This window comes from Liolophura sinensis, chromosome 10 (assembly GCF_032854445.1).
Source record: "Liolophura sinensis isolate JHLJ2023 chromosome 10, CUHK_Ljap_v2, whole genome shotgun sequence".
In the NCBI taxonomy this organism is placed as follows: Eukaryota; Metazoa; Mollusca; class Polyplacophora; order Chitonida; family Chitonidae; genus Liolophura; species Liolophura sinensis.
In genome coordinates this window covers 18,823,072-18,838,340 of record NC_088304.1, presented here as the reverse complement: position 1 = coordinate 18,838,340, position 15,269 = coordinate 18,823,072, and the positions used below count along the sequence as shown (strand labels likewise).

Here is a 15,269-nt window from a genome sequence, read left to right as displayed (position 1 = left end):
ACTGAGTCGAGTTCAACTTTATGTGTATAGTATGTATAGTTAATATATATATATATATATATATATATATATATATATATATATATATATATATATATATATATATCCGTTCAAAAGTTGGTTTTGATTTATTTATATTCTCATTTAGTAAGGCCCTCTCTGGCTACTTTGGCTATAGTTGGTCAGGGCCGTTTATTCCGGAATTTTGTCAGGTACGCCTCACTGGCGAAGGGAGGCATTTTTTATAGGTTCGATTTTAGGGGCATTGCGATTTTGTATGTCGTTTCTATCCGTATCTAGACCACAACTCCAGAATTTTTGCGTGGGGAGTTCAATTTTTGGTGGATTCATAGACACAGCGATGAGGATTTTTGTGTTTTCTGCAGTCGATATTTTACCTATATGCACTATATGAACTATATGAAAATAGATACGACTTTGTTTCAGGGTTCCCATTTCAAATCCAGCTAGTGCAGTTTTAATTTTTGGTGAATATATACAGGGGGAAAGTTGACGATTTGTTGCGCTTTTCTGCGATTGCAATGATAACCAGATTTCCCCATATCTATTATATAAATCGAAGTATCACCATGTGATGAGGTGTTTGAGTGTGACGTCATATATGTAAACAATTCTGTTTTATGTATAATTTTAAGAATGTAATATCATGAGAGAAATACCTGTGAACAAACTTGACAACACGTTCGATTTATTTAGTAAGCTGCTCATTTAGAGTAGAGCGACACAAGTGTGATCCAAAGTATCGGTCCTGTGATCCGTGAGAATGTAAATCAAAGCTTGCATTATGTTGGCTAGTGGTAGGCCTATGAACGTTTCATATTACAAACACATAATTTTGGTGCACCAGCGTGTTAAGTCTCACAACATCGGATTTTGCCCTCAAATCAATGATGGTTGGTTTTACCCATGATCACTCACTTTGATTTTCTCAGATCATTTAGGCCTACTCATGATGAGAGGAGTTAATGCCCTCCTAGATAGCCCCTCTCTGTGGCCTCATAGGCCAGTGGCCTGGTAACGAGAGTATTTGGTATCTTATTCAATAACACAAGTGAACGGTTTGGCTGGGCGCCGAATACGCTATTTTACAGCGGCGAAGAAGTCGTTTACTCTGACTTCAATGTGTTGCCACTCATGCGTTCCCTACCGGCTCTTCTTTTTGCCGGCACTGGTCAATGAGACGTAATTTTATTTTATTAATTCATGGTCCAGGAATAAAATTAGGTCACGTAGGATAGCCTCGCTTTCGATCAGTCGAGGGCATTGACATGGACTTGGGGTTATTGACTTACGCCTTGTGAGTAGGAACGCTTTGGAGTTATTTTAATCCAAGGTCGTGGGAGTATTGCCCTGCTGCTGCTGGTCCCTCAAACCATGACAACCGGTACAGATAAACTTATAAACTGTTGCAATGGAAAAAAAAGAAGAACAGAATGCAGAAATAAGGCACTTACATACATGTATAAAACTGACATGTAGTAAGTGGGCGCTGTATTTCACCATTTAAATCAGTAAACATTTTGTCTTAATGATCCGGAAAATAGATCATCGTACATCACGCTGTAAGCTTAAAATAACTGAATTAATACATATCTGTAGGCCTATTTGTTTTCTTTTTCGAATGTCGTGTCAAGAGGAATTATCTTTGCCATGGATTTGATGCACTACATGTGCTGTTGCCTGGGTATGTGAATATTTCTTACGTCACTGAACATATAATAACAGAAATATCGTACATTAACATAACATAACGTGTTAACATTGATGTTGCATGGTTGTTCCAGACAAACAGTCAACTGCTTTCCGGAGTCTCCCGATCGGATCTGGAGCATTGTATATTGTATATGAAAGCCTATATATCGAATATAATTTAAAAGAGAGCTCCAAAGTATAAAACCATGCAGAGCAGTGACGACCACTATAGACTAGTGTGATTCCTGCAGTTGGCAAATGGTCAAGCATAATTGGTGAAATCCGACCTTTTGTCAGTTTACCTCTTGCTTTAATCTGACTGTACATGTAAATGGTTAAATAGTAGCAACTTAAACACTCCAAATAGGACTATGGCTTCAGGACAATTAAGCGAAAAAATGCAGTGGTGGCTAAATGAGGATTCGGGATGAAGACACTTTTAACATTTACACCATTATGGGAAAGACATATACATGAATAAACATAACTTTAACCATTTAAGCAATTTACTTAATTTTTGGTGTTGTAATCGCCTGGGGACTATAGATTTTTTTTCACTTGTGCGATAGTGGTCGAGTTTGTGGATGGAGTAAACCGGAGTACCCGGAGAACCCGGAATACCCTAAGTAAGCCAATCTCCGTCTCTCGCTAGATAATTCAAAAGGATCCGGTCTTAAGTCGATAGAGAATCGTGATTAGTGGTCAGGACGGGATCCGCTGCGGTACATTAATAGCACTTCAGAGCAAAACAAAAGTCTTGGTCTTAATAAATAGCAAAGAACATTAGTGCATTTTTTTGGTATCTAATCCTGCTTAAGCCATCGTGCAAGGGGACGTGTACGTTGCTATATATGACGCCGGATTTCACCGGTAAAACATGTAGCCATACATGCATTTGCAACTATTTGCGACAGGCGCACTGTCGTCCCTGCTCTAGTCTCTCTGCTATAGTCTTTTATATTGCATACGTCCATCTGTCTAACTCCATCTGTGGTAGATTGTTATAAAAATTTGCATCGTATTTCATCGAATGCAAGATATTCCTATCCTGCCGGTCTTATATATATATTAGGTCTGATGAGAAGTGGTGACAGACAATTAAGGTTGCTGAAATCGAACGAAATTTGTATTATATTTGAGGTTTAAAAAATCGATCACGCCTCCCTGAACTCAGTGCCAAACTGTTGATTGACTGACTGTGTGATGTAACAAGCCATTACATAGGCCTATGCGTCCTTGTTTGCTTGTTTGCGAAATCGGTTCTGAAAGTTGATGGGGATGTTCCTCATAGAAAAGGCTTTATTGCGAGAGTCCATTTTGGCGTTTGTGTGTGTGCATGGCAACAAGGTATCTGGCTATACGTAATTCTACTAAAGTCACATGGTGCTGGGGGACGTGAGATTTACTACTACAGTATTTAAGTATTTACATGAACAGTTGCCTGAGGCTTTCATGAAGCATACTTAGTGTTAAGTAGTCGTTAGCTAAGTGCACTCTCTATAACACACATCATCATGGTGATGAAGGACAAACTTAACTAAGTGCACTTTATATCTCTATACCACACATCATCATGGTGTTTAAGGACAAACTTAGCTAAGTGCACTTTATATCTCTATACCACGCATCATCATGGTGTTTAAGGACAAACTTAGCTAAGTGCAGTTATATCTATAACACACATCATCATGGTATTTAAGGACAAACTTAACTAAGTGCACTTTATATCTCTATAACACACGTCATCATGGTGTTTAAAGACAAACTTAGCTAAGTGCACTTTATATCTCTGTAACACACATCATCATGGTGTTTTAACGACAGACTTAGCTAAGTGCACTTTATATCTGTATAGCACACATCATCATGGTGTTTAAGGACGAACTTAGCTAAGTGCACTTTATATCTCTATACCACACATCATCATGGTGTTTAAGGACAAACTTTTTTCTCTCTATGGTGTAGGTGATTTATTACATTGTTGCAATCTAGGGGTCAATGCAGACATTTATCAGGGGTCAAACCAGACATTTATATAACAGGCGTGAACTAAACTGGAAGCTTCGGGTCAGTAATTACAAGACCATTTTCCAAACAAAACAACGTTCAACACACTCACCAAAGAAGTAATAAAATATACAAAGTAAGTAATTTGGGCAGATTCACGAGAAGCCATTTGCACTGGTGATTAAAGACACAAGGAATGTGCTAGGCGAATTAATGAAATCAGTGTCCGAGTGTACCCTGCTAGCCTAGAAGTTGTTGATTATCAAATATTGTATCTCAGTTGGGCTTTGCCTGAGAGACTTTCGAATGTGTAGAAAATTGAAATTTCATCGACAAAACTGAGGTATTAAAACTAAGGAAAAGGAAAAAGTAAACATGGTAACATGCTGAAGTGAAGCCGACATAAGTTTTCAGTGATGCAGGGAGTGCATGACCATTTCAATTTTCAAACATGCGAAACCTGTTGAACAGCTGTTGGTGATTTTTTTCTAATAATTTTTTTCATTATTAACTCGATTGATGTATTATTCTGCACTCTAGAGTGTTTCTCTTACGGTCTGGCTATCGGGTTTTGGAAAGAGATAACCCGACCAATCTAGATTAATGTATCGCATCAAGCCAGACGGCTTATGAAACTTGGAAGTAATGTACAAATATAAAATGTACAACACTCCGTAACAGGCTGGAGTATATAGTCTTTATATTGCATGGAATAGAACGCACGACACATCAGGCTCTTTTTGTTTTGCTCGGATGAAGTAAACCTGTGATAGAACTGAGAATGTCGTGCACTCATGCAATTCAGATATTTTTGTCGAGCTGCATGAATGTTAGAAACTGCTCTACATCTCGGTGCTCTTCGGCATGTCAAATCAAGTTGTTCGCAACAACTTTTAATATTATAAATTTAGTTTCACAATCTGTTCAAAATGTAAAACCTGAGAAAATAATAAACGTGTAATGGTTGTTTTATGTCAGAAACAATAATAATGAATCTAACTTTATTAACTAATGCTACGTTAAACCCCAAGCACTCACTCACTCACTCACTCTAATTTTTAGGGCCTCCGTGGCTCAGTTCGTTAGCGCGCTAGCGCAGCGTAATGACCCAGGAGTCTCTCACCAATGCGGTCGCTGTGAGTTCAAGTCCAGATCATGCTGGCTTCCTCTCCGGCCGTAAGTGGGAAGGTCTGGCAGCAACCTGCGGATGGTCGTGGATTTCCCCCGGGCTCTACCTGGTTTCTACCCACCATAAGGCTGACCGCCGTCGTATAAGTGAAATATTCTTGAGTACGGCGTAAAACACCAATCAGATAAATAAATAAATGAATCTAATTTTTAAGCAGTACATTGCCTGGATTTAGTCATAAGCTGCATGGAATTTGACTTTGCGTCTGTGTATAGAATATCAAGTTTTCGAAGCCACATCATTGATATAACTTACCTTCTTACCTTTTGTTTAGTGAAATAATAGGGGCTGTGTAAGCATCACAAACGTCAACCACAATGAATCCGGTATGTCGACTAAGATATTTTATATAATTTAAAATTAAGTGATCGCATGATGAAACCTACGGATTTTGAACAAAGGTTTGTAAAGTTATGCAAAGTCCTTATTCGTATTTTAACTCGTGTTACATAAACGCCAAAATTATATGTGCATTTTATTAGGATATATTAAAACAGAAAAAGCTACGTATTTCTATGGGAATTCATGCGCATAGTGTACGTGGAAGTAGCCAACTCAATTGCGTATGTAAATTGCTGAAGGAAATACCATTATATACTCTAGGCTTCTGCTTCACTAACCATAAATTGCCGTATTACCAAACTCTAGATATTCGTCAGATTTCGTCCTCTTGTCTTCTGTCGTTTTATAATGTGTAATGCGCATCGTCTTATTAAGGGTTATCGTCTTTTCTCGTCTTGTTGGCTTTTTACATTTAATCTGCATTTTTTTCTATGGAGCCACGAGAAGTTAGAGAAGGTTTGTCTCTGGTTGCCTTCCCCCCATCTGTTCATGAAGAAAAAATGGGAAATCTTGACAGTTATACTGTAGTACATGTTTGTCTGTGAACCCATTTGCGACTTATTGCAAGGCTGTAAAATAAAGGTGTCTTGAAATAGTATACTCACCGTGGTACAAATTTGAAAGTAATTTTATAATGAAGATATAAATTTTTGATCAGATTCATGAACTATGAAAATATAGATCCGTGAATACAAGCCTTTCCTGCGACCTGCGAATAAAATGCCTCAAATCTGATAAAGCAAACATTCTCTCTGTGGACTGACTTTTCATTTATATATAGTTAAATAAAATATAGTTATAAACAGACTATAATTGAACCTTTTCGCTACATGTTATTTTATTTTATTTATCAACATGACTAGCTATGACAATCGGCATTCATAGTATCCTTGATTTATTTATTTATTTATTTATTTGATTGGTGTTTTACGCTGTACTCAAGAATATTTCACTTATACGACGGCGGCCAGCATTCATAGTATTCTTGTATATAACATGTATTACTACAATTTTATTTACACTCATTTGTGTATTCCAACCAAATTCAAGTACATGTAATATAGGTTTATTAAAAGCGGCCCAAGAGTTAGTTAGATTAACACTGTTTAGCGTGGGATTAACGTAGTCTGTCTTAATCCCAAGTTTAACTTACGATTCACACATTTAACGCAGCAGGCAGTTAACCAGTTGGCAACGTCTGCTTTCTGTTGTGCGGGTTTTTATTCATGCATACATACATTGGGTTGTTTTGGCGGCTCCATTCTTAGGAATAACAGTTTTTTTTCAGTAGAATTTACCAACAAATTCGATATCATATTTTTAATGTTGACTTTAAGACCTTGACTGATGAGTGGCTTATCGAGGCAGTAATAATGGAGTAGCATTCTTTCACGGCGGACATTTTGAGATTCGATAGTCTAGTTTGCAGGTGTACATGACTCGTACGGTTGAGCCAAAATGTTGTTTTTACACACATAGAACCTTTCTAAATTATGAACTTTCGTTAATTATGTAATATTAACAATGTGATCGCTAGACAATTAAGAATTATTTTCTTATAAATTACTTATACTTTTTCTTTCAAATTTCTTTCACTTAAACGGGGACTATGAGGTTATTTGTTGATGTGCACGGTATAAAACCACCGCCCTTCGCCAAGTGCTGGGAAACATTACAGCCGAGGCCAAATTAGCAACAGCTGAATTTAAACCTGGCACCTCACCGGCCCGAAACCCAGTGTTTTGGCCGCGGTGGTCCCTGTTCAGAAGACAGTAGATTGGCATATAAACGTATATCTATAAAACGGTGTTTATTGGAAAGAAACTATAGTAAATATTACTATAGACGTTTTCGACACATGCTATTATTCTCCAGTTCATGATACCCTCACAGACACATGTCAGTGATTTTCGAAACCCCTGAATATTTTGGTTCATTTTTTTTTAAAGTCTCCAATCGATTGCTTACATTAACACATTTTGTGAATGGGTTTTCGTTTTGTGTTTTTGAATATTTTATTTTCGTACTTATTTCGTTAGCAGTAAACACTCACAATTTGCTCTTATTGCTGACGCTTTGTGCATAATTCAAATTTTGTTATGAATATTCAGGCCTTTATATGGACATGACCTGATCTTCCTTGTGCTCCTCACGAAATCGACTTAGACGCCTGCAAGAAGCGATTAGAGCCAATCGGGAAGACTAATCGGATAGTTTGAGATATGTCAAACCGTGCGATTGGTCAATATGATTGACACAAACACTTTTCTTCTCCATCTGACTTCAGCTCCTTTGCTGCTATGGGCAAGGGGACAGGAAGCAGGGTTCTGGGGATCGCTTGCATCGCACATTTCTGTTGGAAAACTACCCTAAATGCCAGGGATCGAAGTCGGGGAAGTAAGTTGAAGGGGCGAGGGGCGATAACTACTGCTGTTGGAGTGGCGATATGGACGCTATTGTTGTTGATTTTTTGTAAATTGTCTGGGCGCTCCTGTCAGATTAATTCTACGAATTCAGTTTAATCTGATTGCAAAACTGCAGTGTTTCCCTGTTTGCGTTTTCAGTAAGAATCTCAAGGTTTCAAGAAAAGCAATTCCTGTGCTGTATACGTTAGGGGAGGTTTGGGTGTGATTGGTCTAAGTGTCACACTTTAACAAAGACCACTTTTTGTAAATAATTCGCTTACTAAACAGCGTTGATATAGTATTATAGAATTGAACCTACCGAAACATTTTTGACATTTTTTGGAAAAACGCACAATATAGCAATGAGGTCTTCAATATACCAAAGAATAAGAAATATACAGATGTTGACAGAAAATAAACGCAATTTTCAGTATGTAACAAATATTTAATGGAAGTCTCATTTTTTGCCCAAATTCACCTCACGTAGCTTTCAAACGATTTAGAAGAACGTGAATATGTTTAAAAAAGATTTATTTTCGGCCTTTGTCCAAGTGATTCAAATTAAAATTTTGTTTTATTAGGCCTACTTCCTGATTTGCTTTACATACGTACTTTCAGTCCTTCTGAAAGGTAAAATTTATTTTGAATGAAAATAACGTAATGTTATGCAAATATTTATGGGTGTATAATTTTTTTTTCTTTCTTTTTTTGACGATAAATTATTGTTTCTAAACAATGCTTATCCTTTGTTAAGCTGTGTATATGTGATTATTTTAAAAGTTTCAGAAATTGCGCATTCTAATGCTGACAAGAGTATTACCAGTCTTCATTTTCTTTCACATTCTTGTAATTAGCTTTCGTTCATAATGGTTATACGTAATGTTGTATTTCCAGGACTTGTTAAGCTAAGGCTGTTCTGTATGAAACGGACGAATTTTACCGTTATTCCGTATACATGTGTGATATACCAACAAGACTTTAACGTGTGACTAGTATGCAAGGACATATTACTATATTTTTTCTGTATATTATCGTAATTTTCACATTTTAATGGTTGTTAGCTGCCACATCTGGTAACACATTACGTGCACGTGTTAAGGCATTTAGGCACTTTTTGTGATGAATTACGACTTAAAACATTAATGTAGACAGCCCACATGTAATAATGAATAGGTTATTAGGTTGTATAGGTCCAATATATCAGACCGTAAGAAGACAACGCGGGTACCGGCAGATTTCCCTTTCACAAGTGGCGCTAGTGTGATATAGGACTTCCACGTCACAAGTCTTTTGTTGCATCCCACGATAATGATGGCCGCCCTCGTATAATTGAAATATTCTTGAGTGCGGCGTAAAACACCAGTCGAATATATAAATAAATAAATAAACGTCAGGTCCAACATTCGTTTACCACCAGTAACTTGAACTGTAAGGGGGGCGTCGCAAGTCGATAATCAGTAGCCAAAACACCGTAGGACATCAGTGTTTGTGTCAATAGTTGATTATTCTAGAAATAGCTAAATGCAGAACGTGTAGGCGGAAGTATATGTTTAACAGGTGTCTGGTTTCCATTTATTGCTTCCGATCCTTGCGCTTACGTTTTCTGGACACAAAGTTTCCATGCAAGAGACTTCAGCTTATACTTCGCGAGGATTACATGTGTATGTCGTCCGAGATCTTTTCAGTGACATGCCCGTCGCATTACAACCCATGGGCGCCATGTAATGTGGCAGGTGAGACATATAAACCAAAAGGGAAAGGTGTCTTGTTTTTTTTTGTGTTTTTTTTTTTTGAGAGAAAGCCAGCATGAGCCAAACTTGACCTCACAGCGACCGCATTGGTGAGAGGCTCCTGGGTCATCACGCTGCGCGTTGATATTGAAGCCTTATAGGTTTGTATGACCAGGTTCAGGATTGCATAATATACGTAGCTCAACCACTCCATCATCGAAATGCTGTTATATCTGACAGGCTTGTTACCTTTCACTGTTTATGCATTTGCATGCAGGGCCAACTAGAATAAAACCGTAACTACGGTAAATTGAGAGTATGACCGGATATATATATGATAATTTGCCGAGAGGAAGGATATCACCGGTTACGCATATGACAATTTGCCAGCTACCACACTGTCGTCGCTGCTGTGCATGGTTTTACTCTGTATTCTTTCTATTGAGTGTATCCGAGTACTAGAGCTTGACACACCAACGCCTTCCTTTCTGCGATTTAAAAAAAAAAAAGACATCCTAGGTTTTGAATCAGAGGGTACATTCTTTCCTCTCATTAAATTTACTTATTTTCTGACAGCGCCATGCAGAGGTGTTGAAGAAGCTTAGTGTGTCGATGTATTTTGACTTTATCGGCCACACTGCTCCGACTAAGTCTTCTCTCAAAACACAAAATCAAAGTATTGACATTTCATAAATCTCTGTCAAAACATTTATCTAAGCGGACAAATTGATGTGGACAAATAAGCGGTACCGGTAACCTGGAAAACACCCAATGTATTCGTTTTCAATCTCAATGGAGCCAAGTAATGTATCACTGGTAGTGATTACTGTATATGGTTATATATTATGTCAACATTGGTGTGTTCCTTTGCAGTGGTTGCGGACAACTGGATTTGATAGCTTATTTTATGCCGTAATAATGTCTATTTCCATCGTCAAAAACAGCACTGAAATGCCATATTTCATCAATAGAGTTAGTTTCCTCCCACCATAATGCTGGCCGCCGTCCTATAAGTGAAAACGGCATTGAAATGCCACATTTCTTCAATACAGTTAGTTTCCTCCCACCATAGTGCTGGCCGCCGTCCTATAAGTGAAATATTCTTTAGTGCGACGTAAAACACCAATCAAATAAATAAATAAATCAATACAGTTAACTTGTTTCATGTTCAAAACTATTTTGATAAGTCAATCCGAGTCCATTGCCTAAGAGTAGGAGGGAACAGCTATGTTATAAAACGTCTTGCATATGCTGATATACAATGCGAATTTGAAAAGCCATTCATGTTTCTTACTGCACGCAGGGCATATGTATGCGGTCTAACGCAGTGGCCTTTGAATCCAGCGAAGGCATATCTGTAGCAGACAGTATGTTTATCAGATTGGTTGTAAATGACCATTATCCCTACGGTCGTTGCCTTCGAATTCTTACTCCGTGTACCCAGTCAATGACACGTAAGACAGGTGGCATTTACGAGTGCAATAATTCGCGTAGCCTTATAGGGGCGTGCTGCATGCAGGTTAGAAAATTATAGACAGTGTCTGTATTTCATCTGTTGTAACATGAACTTCCACACTGTCACTGTGCTTTGGGTTGGTTGACTCAGTTTGTTTTGCGTTTAGTCTTTGCCGTCAGCATGACGTCACGTTCATGAAGACACCGTCCTACGCTATTTTTATTTGGTGTATTTTCGCTATTTGGCTATAACAGCGCCATTTAACCTGTTGCATTAAAGCGACTATGAGTTTTAGATTAGAAAAAGCTGTGGATAGCCGGGTGTTTGCTACACACCAATCAATATTCCGTAATGCCTAGGACACTCTTGGCCAGGCTTAAGATTGCTAGAGCTGCACAACATGCTACTGGCGACCTAGCAGTGATTTTGCAGTAGTGTTGTTAACACCGTATTTCAAATCTATTTTCTTTCTCTGAACAGGCTGTCGGAAGAGACGAGGGATAAAAAAATGTCTGTCGACTCCGAGCGAGCACCAAACGAGACCATGAGGAAAAATCCACAGGCATCGTACCGGAAAATTGTCGTCACAGACGGAGTTCTGTCGGAATCACGACGGAAAAGGAAGGCAGCTCCGTACAAGAAACCGTGCAAAGATTCCGGCAAATGTACTCCGGAACCAACGCTCTGCAAAGCGTGCGGTAACATTCCTAAACCCCAAAGAAACACCGAGGAAGACAGCGAAACGTCGAAGGAGACATCGCCATCATACTGTGTCGGACTTCACTTTCTCAACACAAGCCGATCTTCTTCCAGTCTCAGCAACGGTCCGCTGAAACAGAAAAACGGTGACTGTCGACAGTTAGCCCCGCCCGGAACACGATTTCTCAGAGTCCTTGACATTGTTGAACATCAGATTTCCAAGAACTTCGTGTAACGCTGACCCAAACAATTTCCTTTTGTCGTATGAGGTTGACTCTTGTGTATGGTTTACCAGTGACACAGAGGTGACTCTTGGTGCATGAATAAGCTCGGCGAGGACTCCATGGACTGAATTGACTCCAGTGACTCTGGTGTCTGTGTCGGAGTAGATTGTGAAGAAAAAATGGTGGTGTTATCGTCTGTGACGTCGTCAAGGATGTACTCCCTCAACGGTGTGCCCCAACTCCTGCGCTCGTGGGTGAAGTTGGGCCGAGGGGTGAGAATTGGAGGGCGAGGAGGGGGCCAGCCTACCCGGTTAACAGTATGTTTACATCCATCTCCCCAGAAAACGTTGATACGAAGACATCTGAAGCTTTGCTCAACTTCCAAGTGATTCGGCTCACTATCTTGTGATCATCATTTATAATGTTGACTCATTTTTATCAAATACTTTTATCTCAACTTTTTCAACCACCAAAGCACTTTTTTTTCTGCGGAATTAATGCATATAATCATTTTTGAAAATGACGCTAAAAATGATACCTTTGTGTCGTTGAAGATGCAAGCTTTATAAAAGCATGCAAATTATTTCACTCAAAATGTTTGAAAATATAGGTTGCAGAGGTGGTTGAAAAGGTTGAAGAAGTAGGGTATGTTTATGAGCCATTTTGACATATCTTCATGCGTCATTTTTTTACCAACATTAAAACCAGAAAGTGTCCAACTTTCTGGTATTTGGTCGCGCACGTGCACAAAACAGTAACCTCCAGTAGTCATTTGGTCATCTTCACGTTGTGTTCTGAAAACAAAGCACATTTGTAACATTTTTTCTGATTACTTTTCTTTACCAAGAAGGGCCTATTCAGCGTATGTCAGTTCTTCACACCAGGCGCAGTTGTATCAGATGTTCATATATTTGTGATCCTTATGCTAGACGTTGTCTATAATAAGGACATGGGAAGGGAGCTAACTTGATGAGCGCAGTGGCTTTACGAGAATTTCACATACGCATGGGGTTGTTTTGTTTTCAACCGAACATCTGCATCTGTCAACTCATCTATCAGTATTTTATCATTATTTGCATCAGTGGTTGTCGACGTCACAGGCGTTACGTCATCAAAAGTGTCTTTAACAACATAGACCATGAACTCAAGAGAACTGACTGTCTTTATTAAGCGTACAAGATGCAAATGTGTCATTTTCAACCGTGTGCATCATACGAGAGAAACAGTTCATACTACTTTACTTAACCAAGAAGACAAAGAGGTTTTATGGCATTCTCATCACCATGATTTTAGCCACTGTTAACTTTTAGGATTAAGTCAAATCTGACGACTAGTTCTCAACAGATGTATATTTCTGACTCATTTCTTTTTAGGCATAGATCGCTGTTGTGTTGATCACAACGTTGTTCTTTCCTTTTTTGTGTAAATGTCTCCACAAATCGCATCGACTTCTAACTCGGAGTACGGAACAGGCTAGCATACACGCAGTTCAAAATCATCTGCGATTCCTGGCGTATAATGAAATGCATATCTGTTATGACTTATATGTGTACATGACAACTGCAATCAAAACTGTTAAAGACGTCCTTGAGTTTCGTTTTACCGTTAAGTGATAAGTTAGTGCTAAATGCAAACTCGAGGACAGGCCACACTTTTGCAAAATGCAAAAGTTATTGCTTTTAACCAAACGAATGTTTTTCCATCTCGTAACAAATATCAGTTGACAAGTTATTACTTGTAATTAACTGTATATCTTGCAATGTCTTTACAGTTAACAAGTTATAAGGGAATACTTGAAATTCGCGATTATCTACATAAACTAAACCTTTTCTTGGGGTTCAAGTCTACGTGTCAATAGTATACTCTTCTTTGTCTCTTTTTTTTACGCCGATCTTTCGTCTCATTATTTTACATGTGTTCATGTCTTTGTTTAACGTCTTGTTAGAATATCCCCGCTATCGTGCATTTCATTAAGGAGCCGTGATAAGGATTGGTTTTTTAAGTTCAACGAATGTTGTTCTTGATTAAGGTAAGCTTTTACTATTTGTTGACATCATACTCATTCACCTCTGGCGTGCACCGGGGGTGTAGAAGTGCTCAGTGACACCGGATCTTTGGTAACATAGATTACAAATGTGTCAGACGTCGTTATGTAAGAGACTTTCTTATACAATCGTTTGAGCACTACATTTAGTATGTCCGGATATGTTACATAGGAATACTCTTGTTGAGGTGATCTTGGTGTATTTATATTATTATTGCCATTCATCTGTCACGTAAATAATATGAGTTGTCATGCTTTGGGGTTTTTGCAAAGGCCAATAAATCTGGTGTATGTATGGGTGTTTTTTGCACAGGCCGATAAATCTGGTGTATGTATGGAGTTTTTGACCACATTAATCAAAACATGATTAAATAATAGTACACAGAACATTTGTTCATTTTTCCTTTGTTGTTTTATGGCGATTTACTGAGCACATCTTCTTCCCATGTTTGTCAGCGAATCAGAGACGTCGGAAATTAAAATTCACTGGATCTGCGCCAAAACAGACTCCCAGGAGACGCTATTTTGGCGAAGGTTGTCGTCAGATAGCCCGACAATTGCGAAATTTTCTCCCATGATAATCATTTCGTACGTAAATGCTCTGCGCCTGACAGAAAGCATAAAATCAGGTTGTACTGCAGTGCTACTCCAGAGGCTCTGTGAGGTTACTTGCCAGACTTGCTGTAATGAAGTCAAGATCATGATTTGAACTTCACTTAGTGAAGGGTCAAAATGAAATTCGGAAGATGTCGACCATGTCATTTGGGAAATGTGTGGCCAAATGGGCTTATCATTTTGATTTATTTATTTGATTGGTGTTTTACGCGGTACTCAAGAATATTTCACTTATACGACGGCGACCGGCATTATGGTGGATGGAAACCGGGCAGCGCCATCCGCAGGTTACTGACAGGCCTCCCTACGTAAAGCCGGGGAGGAAGCCAGCATGAGCTGGACTTGAACTCACAGCGACCGCATTGGTGGCTAGCGCGCTAACCAACTGAGCCACGGAGGCCCCGCTTTATCATTTTGATTAGATGTTTACCGATATTCACATCTGTGATAAGTGTTCACAGGAGTCATTGTTGTTCACAGCAGCCATCAATATTTACAAAAGTCATTAGTGTTGCATGTCGCCCTTTTATTAATTTATATATTTAATTGCTGTCTAAGTTGATACCATAATCACTTATACGATGGCGGTCAAGTTTTGAGGTTTTGGAGATCGAAGTGTAGAGAGTAAATCTAGGCGTCGAAACAAACAACCCTCAACACAAACCACAAAGGAAAAACAGTAAACAGTACACAAAGTCAGAAATTAGGACAAATTCACGCAAACAGAGGCGAAAAGAGATCAGGAATGCTCTAGGCAACTAATTAAATCAATATACTTTCTTTGTATACTTCCTTTTTTCCTTTGTGATTTGTGCTGAGGGTATCGTCGTATGTTGAGGAAATTT

At 38.7% G+C, this 15,269-nt stretch overlaps 1 long non-coding RNA gene across 1 annotated transcript; it reads left to right on the top strand.

The window, feature by feature from the left end:
- Nucleotides 1-135: 135 nt before the first annotated feature.
- Nucleotides 136-14,215, top strand: LOC135476116 (uncharacterized). Its single transcript, XR_010445096.1, has 3 exons — nt 136-1,705; nt 7,539-7,648; nt 11,323-14,215. It is a non-coding gene; the product is annotated as an uncharacterized LOC135476116 (long non-coding RNA).
- Nucleotides 14,216-15,269: the final 1,054 nt, after the last annotated feature.